The following is a 7,339-nucleotide window of genomic DNA, read 5'->3' as shown; positions in this document are numbered from 1 at the left end:
AGAAGAATTAAGGCATAATTTCAGGACAGTTCAATGAATTTGTGCTTACTGCGCAGAATCACTTTACTACATGAACACATATATTTATCCCACGCATTGTGATGTAGATTTTCTTTGATATGAAAACTATAAAACTTGTTTTATAAGTTTTTAAGATTTAAATGCAAACAAAATGATTCTATACAATAATTATAAACAAAAAAATGTAATTTTTTAAAATATCGAAATTAAATTAAAATAAATTTTTTAAATAAATAGAATTTCTGTTTGAATTATCATTACTTTTAAATTTCTTAAAATATATTATATAATAGAAAAAATTTTTAATTTCTTTCTTTCAATGTAATATTTAAAAAATGTTTATTATGGATTTATTTCATAATTTGAAAACATTGATTCATATTGATATATTGCAATAATAATATTTATTTACATGAAAAAAAATAATTTTACAAGCAGGTAAATGATGATGATATTTAAAATTGTATGAAATTTATAAAGCATAATAGGTGAAACATATAACGTAAATATTAATTAAAAATTTGTCTATAATTTTAAAATAATTACAACGTTCGGGATTGAAGCAATTTCCAAGAACTTTAAAATGGGAAAAGTACAAACCTTCTGACGCTTATGTTTCTAAACTTTGTTTCTGCAAATTCTCGAATATATTATGTCTTAATTTTCGAGTGCCCTGTAATATTTTCGCATACCAACATCGATTCGAAATTCTCGAACCTTCCAAAGCTTTGTCTTTCTGAAATCCTAGAATTTTTTAGAACTGAGTCTATGACGTCACCAGACTTGCGGCTTAGAAACACAGCGTTGTCAGCTAAGTAAGCTGCCGCATGGATATTTAAAGCAAGTACAGCACGAGACGAGTCAGTAATCCAGGCAGTCATGCTATTCATCCATGAAGGGCTAGCTAGCCAGTAAACTACTCACCTCGTACTCTCAATGTAAGGTCACGATAGAAGGAAGACGCATCGATTCTCCTATGCTCCAAGATAATGGTTTGAGACTATGGCCTTCAAGTCTATACATAATTAATGAATAATCCTTACAGGATTGGCACGACACTATTATTAATATAGCACAAAACATACTTACCAATAAGGAGTGTGCATAATTAGTCGCTGATCCTTACAAGATTAACATCATCAAGAAGCATCTCGTGTACCATTCACTACAGGATCAGTTCCAAGCAAGTGAATCTTCATGATTGAACATAGCATATACCCTTCCATCGCATAAATTCAACACATCAATAATGTAATTGTAAATAAATCATAAACCATATTTAACTAAAAAGCGTAGACTATGTATTAAACTAAATAAATCCCTTCCCATGATTCCGCTAAGGTGGACGGAAAATTATAATAAAGATATCAGACAGATTATATTTTTTAAAGTTAAGAAAAGAGCACCAATACGAAGTTTTTTTGAAAAATGAGGAATTACAATGTTTGTAAATTTTATTTTCAATGCGATTATCCACATACTTTTTTTCTTTTTGTCTTTCATAGGTTTATCTTCCGTAATACATATTTTTTGTAATCATTACTTTACCTCTAGCAATTACACCACCGTAAACATAGAAATACATACTACTCTATTCTTGACTCGTATGAAGTCATAAAATGCAATTAATTTTGACCATTTAGGCTATTGAGTTTTGATACGACCTTTCCAAATTCCTGAGATCCATTTTTTATATTACTATGTTTCCACTTCATTACCAGAAGTTATAGTTTCATCTCGCTACATATTCTTCCTGTTGACATATTTCTATACGGATCTTCACTATAATTGTGGATAATCGTACAATACACAGATAATAATATTAGTCTATTAATTTAAAGTCAACAGTAAGTACTATTAAACTATTTTCATATAGTACTTATACTTACTTTACAAATAATATAAGCTTTTTAAAAATAGAATACGGTTATTATTAAAATTTGTAGAGCTTTATTAAGCCTTGGATTTATATTTTTAAATTTATCACGATATCTTCAGATTTATGAATATAATATTTCATGCTGTTTATTTATTTATTTAAATTAAAATTTTATCAATTGAAGCAGTAAATATTTCAAATACTTTTATAAATCAATTCAGTGACCATATTAAATAATACTTACAATGCTCATATTATAATTTTTTTTTAATAATATGTTATAATCACATTAACTATATTTTATTTGAAATAAAATGTAAGTTAAAAAGAAAAATGAAAAATGTTTAAGTATAAAATATAAATTACTTGTACAAATTGCAACTCGTTGTTCCGACTTGTCTTATAAAGGCCGGTTCGACGGATACAATTTGATGCCGTTAACAACTCAGAGACCACCACGGGTGTTGTGGTAGCGATGACAAGTCACACGTGGAAGGGATATTATAATAATACAATAGAAATATGGCTGAAGTATGCTATTTATTCTGTTATTTATTAATGACAAGGTTGACTAGTATCACTATTATTACTAGTAGAACTAAATTCTTGGATTGAAGTGATGCGTTGCGGAGACAACTGTACAATAATCTATGCAGCTTGGTTGTTGAATACGAATGATGAATGGCGCGAAGTTTCGTTCGTCGACACTAGCGTCTTTTGAAAGAGCACGTGTGTGGTTGAGGTTATGAATGCGGCTTTAGGATTGAAAGATATCGCAAAGTGGCGTCAAACTGGATTGTCGACACTTGCTCTGGGTTTTGCTTACTTTCGTAAGCTTCCGAACTTCAACTAAGGTGAGGGTTTTCTTAAACTGCCTTAGTGGACATACGGGTTTATGTTGTAGTTCTTCCGGAGCAGTAACTACTGTTCCACTAACAGTGTTAATGGACAATCCCAAGAAGTGTAAGTCGTTCCCGAAATAGCGCTAAATAGACTTTCACTAAACTTAACTGAGTATGAAATATCTCAAGGGTTTAATATATTGAGAGAGTATTACTAAAAGAGAGATATCAAAAAGAAGTAATATCACGAGAATACTACTAAAGAGAAACTATCAAGACAGTTAAATATCACGAATGATAAGTATTAAGAGAGTTAAGTATCAAGAGTAAATAAGTATTGAAAATTAAGCCCCTTAAATACATTTGCTGACCATGAATTTTACTTGAACCCCTTCTCTTATTTTCTGTCCAATCAGCGCCTCTTTTGGCTTCGGAGTTAATTAAGGGCCTAGTCGTCTCTGGGTCATTCATGATGAGCAGATCTTTCATTGCTGCTGCCGCATGCGACAGCATGTAGACAGTGGAAAGGGGGGCATTGCTGACACATCTGGTGACAACATTGCAACTTGTTGATAGGGGGAAGGGAAAGGAAGGTCCGCTTGCAGTAATGCTTGAAGTAGTTACCGAGCGGAACGAAAATGCAGATGTCTAACTATGGGTTTTCTCGTGTTTATGGTATTGTTTTTCCAGATGTTTTATGACACTAATGCGTGAGAATTTTGAACAAGCGAAGTTTTGAAATCCAAATACAAATTTTACGATGTTACTTGCCAGATGTTTTATTGCACTGACAAAAAAGGAAAAATGTTCTCGCATTCTCGAATATTACTTTATACAATAATTTTTTGTAACAATTTTCAAAGTTTTTAGTCTATGCATATTATTAAAAAAATTTATTAAAAAAGTTTTTTATTGGCAACTTTCATTTTTTAACTGAGTAGTTTTAAGATTATTTCAGAATCTTATTAAACTATATATAATAGATTTTATACTAATAATTCGTAGTACAAAATTTTTTACAAAATAATCATAATCGAATTATGTAATTATTAATATATTATCATGTATTATTCATAGTCTTTTTGAATATACTTAGTGTTTAGAAATTTAGAAATTTTAATATAATCTCAAATGTTTGAATTGAATATTTATTAATATACGTAGAATTTTTTTAATTTATTTTTTAAATTAATTTAGAAATTAAATTAAAATGATTCTACTTATATTAATAAATATACAATGCAAGCATTTATGTTTATAGTATATTCTATACAATATAAAATGAGCTGAAAGGAAAATAATTAGAATTACAGATAAAATTAAACATCAAAATTAACAAAAAATGAATAATAATCAATATCGAAAGATGCCTTTTCACTTATATTTTATAAATTTAATTATATTTAATTTTTATGAGTAAATAATTAAAAAATGTACTAATGGTATTCATTAAATCATGGCTCTTAATGCGTAAACTCTACTTTTCATATAATTTATAAAATTATTCTAGTTTGATCGCAATCCTTTTAAAATAATTTACGTACAAATTTATTGTACTACTTTGTTAATATTCTAATAAAATGTAATCATTAAAGTGCTTTAAAAAATATTATACATTGTGAAATTTAATATTTATTAATTATTCTATTATTAATAATAAAATTAATATAAATAATGAATATCAAACTTTTAAATAATCAAATAAAATAAAAAATTGATTTCATTGAACAAATTAAAATGAAAATGAATTTTATTATCAAAATTTACAACTTTACACAATTTAATTTTCTATATTTTGCAATGATGTCTTTATAACATTTAATAAAATTTGTAACTGCTTAATATTATTTTGTTATAATCTTGTTCATAAATTATTTTATTATTTCCATTTACCTGTAGTACGAAAAATCATGTACTAAAATCAGGAATATTTTCAAAAATCATTATTGCAAGCAAGTTTAGATATAATTTAGTAATACGTTAGTAACAGCGTACTGTACATTATGTAAGTTACCGTTTATAAAAATTGTCTGATTTCATGAAATTTTATAAAATATAATTATAGAAATTAAAAACCTTTTACTTTTAAAAGTTTAAAAATTAAAAATTCCATAAATAATGAAAATGCTTATTAGTTTCTTTGTTGGAACGTAATATATATTTACCAAAGTTCAATTTAAAAAAGGTATCATGATGGTTGTAGAACATTTGTAATATTTTATGAAGTTTTTTTCTGTTTACAAGTAAAAGGAAGAACTCGATTACTTACTATTATTAAGGAGATACGCATCAATTAGAAAATGCATACATTTTTTTTTATTAAAAATAACACAAAAATATATATTATTGTTCAAGAAAGATTAAATGTCGGAACCATCGAGTGATAGAAAATTATAAGGTCATAGAATGCAGCGATAAAATAGGAAATATCAACCAAAAAGTAATATAAGGACATCCACAAGTCACCTCTTTTTTATATGTTCAATCACAATATGTGATCACATTTATCTGATTATCTATTCAAAATTGGAGTATTTTCCAAGACCTTTGGCTCTCGGAAATTTATAATCCTTCTAGTTCTCGAATTCTGTAAAAATTGTTTCTCGGAAGTCTCCAACCTTCTAAAGCTTTATTCTCGAACGTTCTGCAAAAAACACCTATCCATTGTTGCCAGCTAAGCTGCCGCGTAGATATTTAAAAAAAGCACATCACAAATACGCGATATTCAGCTATGAGCCAATCACTCAATCACACTTTCTCAAAAAAGCCATTAAAACAAGGAACACACGCCAATTCTCCAGTGCGCAACAGTGAACAAGCAGTCAAGGGTGCGGACTGCATTACAAGACAATATTTGACAAAGGTATCGCAGTACTCCTTATCACAAAGGTATACCAGTAGTCTCTATTGAGGGTAACTATTACACAATTAAGCCACACTCCCTCCATGAGTAAGTAGAACTCTTTGCTAATCGTTAGAATATTAGCAAAAGCCTCAATTACCTAAATAAGCTATACTCCTTTCCAAGGAGTGTGCATAATCCATTGCTGATCCTTACAAGATCAACAACAATATCATCACCATCAATAATGTAATTGTCAATAAACTATAATAAACGATATTTAACGAAGTGTACACACACTGTATACTTCTACGGCCCTTCCACTTAATCCTTACCTAAATATCCACTAAGGCGAACAACAAATTAAATTGAAGTATCGAACATTGGCAGTTCGATCTTCTTTCCATAGATTTTAAGTATTTCTTATTGTCTGAGATAAGACTAAAAACCCTCCCTTTGATGGTGGGTGGAGGGTTTGCTGGCAAGTAGAAGGGTCAATGCAATTATTCAATACTACAAGCAGTCTTTCTTATCTTTCCTTTATTAAATATAATAATATAATAAATAATTAATGATCATAAAGGGTATGAATGAATAAATTGGGGAAGTTCTTCAATTGTGTTATGTGCTGAGGAGTGTGTGTATTCTCCTTGGTGTGAGGAGTGACTGCTTCCCTACCGAGAAGTGCCGCTGTCGTACCCAAGTCATCTGAGCGAAACCGGGTCGCTACTGCTTTGTGTCGGTGTGTAAGAGCTGCCGCTGTCGTACCGAAGTTTTCTAAAGGGGACCGGTTTGCTGCTGCCTTAGTCGTCGATGTGATCCGTCAATATATGTAGTATGATTTAGACCATTTCACTCTCATTTATGTTAGCACTAGCACATTATTAGTTTAAGTTTGGTTAACGGATTCTGATAATGTGGAGTCACTATTGAATTCTTAGATTACTTATTGTTTAAGTATTACATACGTGTATCGCTACAGTGAGTGATGACTGTTAAGCGAAGCTTGAAGATTGAATAGTGAGCCCGTCGCGTTGACTGCGTAATTGTTACTAGAGTGAGACTGGGACTGAGCGCTGCCCGTGAAGCGCAGCCCTTAAATCTTCTCGCAGTAGTTTGTGACGCCGGTAGCAATCCGGTCTCTGTTGCTAGGCCGATATTTGTCGTGATGTAGGGCATAAGCCTTGGAAGGTTCATTGGCATTATTTTTCGGAATTATAACCGTATATTCGAGTTTTTAGCGTAGAAACATTTCTCGAATTCGATGGCTTGTGTTTATAAACAAACTGTCCGGGAGGCCATGTCTCTCCCACTTTTGTATTCCGCTTTCAACTGTTTACATCCATAACACTTATGAATTATCATATAATTTAAATATTTATTACTTATATATAAATTATTTACATAAGTATATTAGAAAGAGGTTACAAGCGTCTTTTGCTTTTCGTATTATATTTGTAATCGTGAAAAAGAAACTTATTTTTGTTATAATTTTAAGCTAATGTAAATTATTGTATTTAGATATACTTTAGATGTAATTTAGATTCCTTGTAAATGCATCTTTTTATACGATTATATAATTTGAAATTATTTTCTATAGAATTTTTAAATGTCTATTTTTCTCCAATCATCTTACAAATAAGAATTGTAATTTTATCATTACAAATAAGAGTTGTAATTTTATCATTAGTATAATAAAGATTTATATAAATTTATTACACCAAAATTACTGTGAATTGAAAAAATAAGTTATTA

The sequence above is a fragment of the Ceratosolen solmsi genome, unplaced genomic scaffold, assembly GCF_000503995.2.
Source record: "Ceratosolen solmsi marchali unplaced genomic scaffold, CerSol_1.0 scaffold47, whole genome shotgun sequence".
Taxonomy (NCBI): Eukaryota; Metazoa; Arthropoda; class Insecta; order Hymenoptera; family Agaonidae; genus Ceratosolen; species Ceratosolen solmsi.
This window is presented reverse-complemented; position numbering follows the sequence as displayed.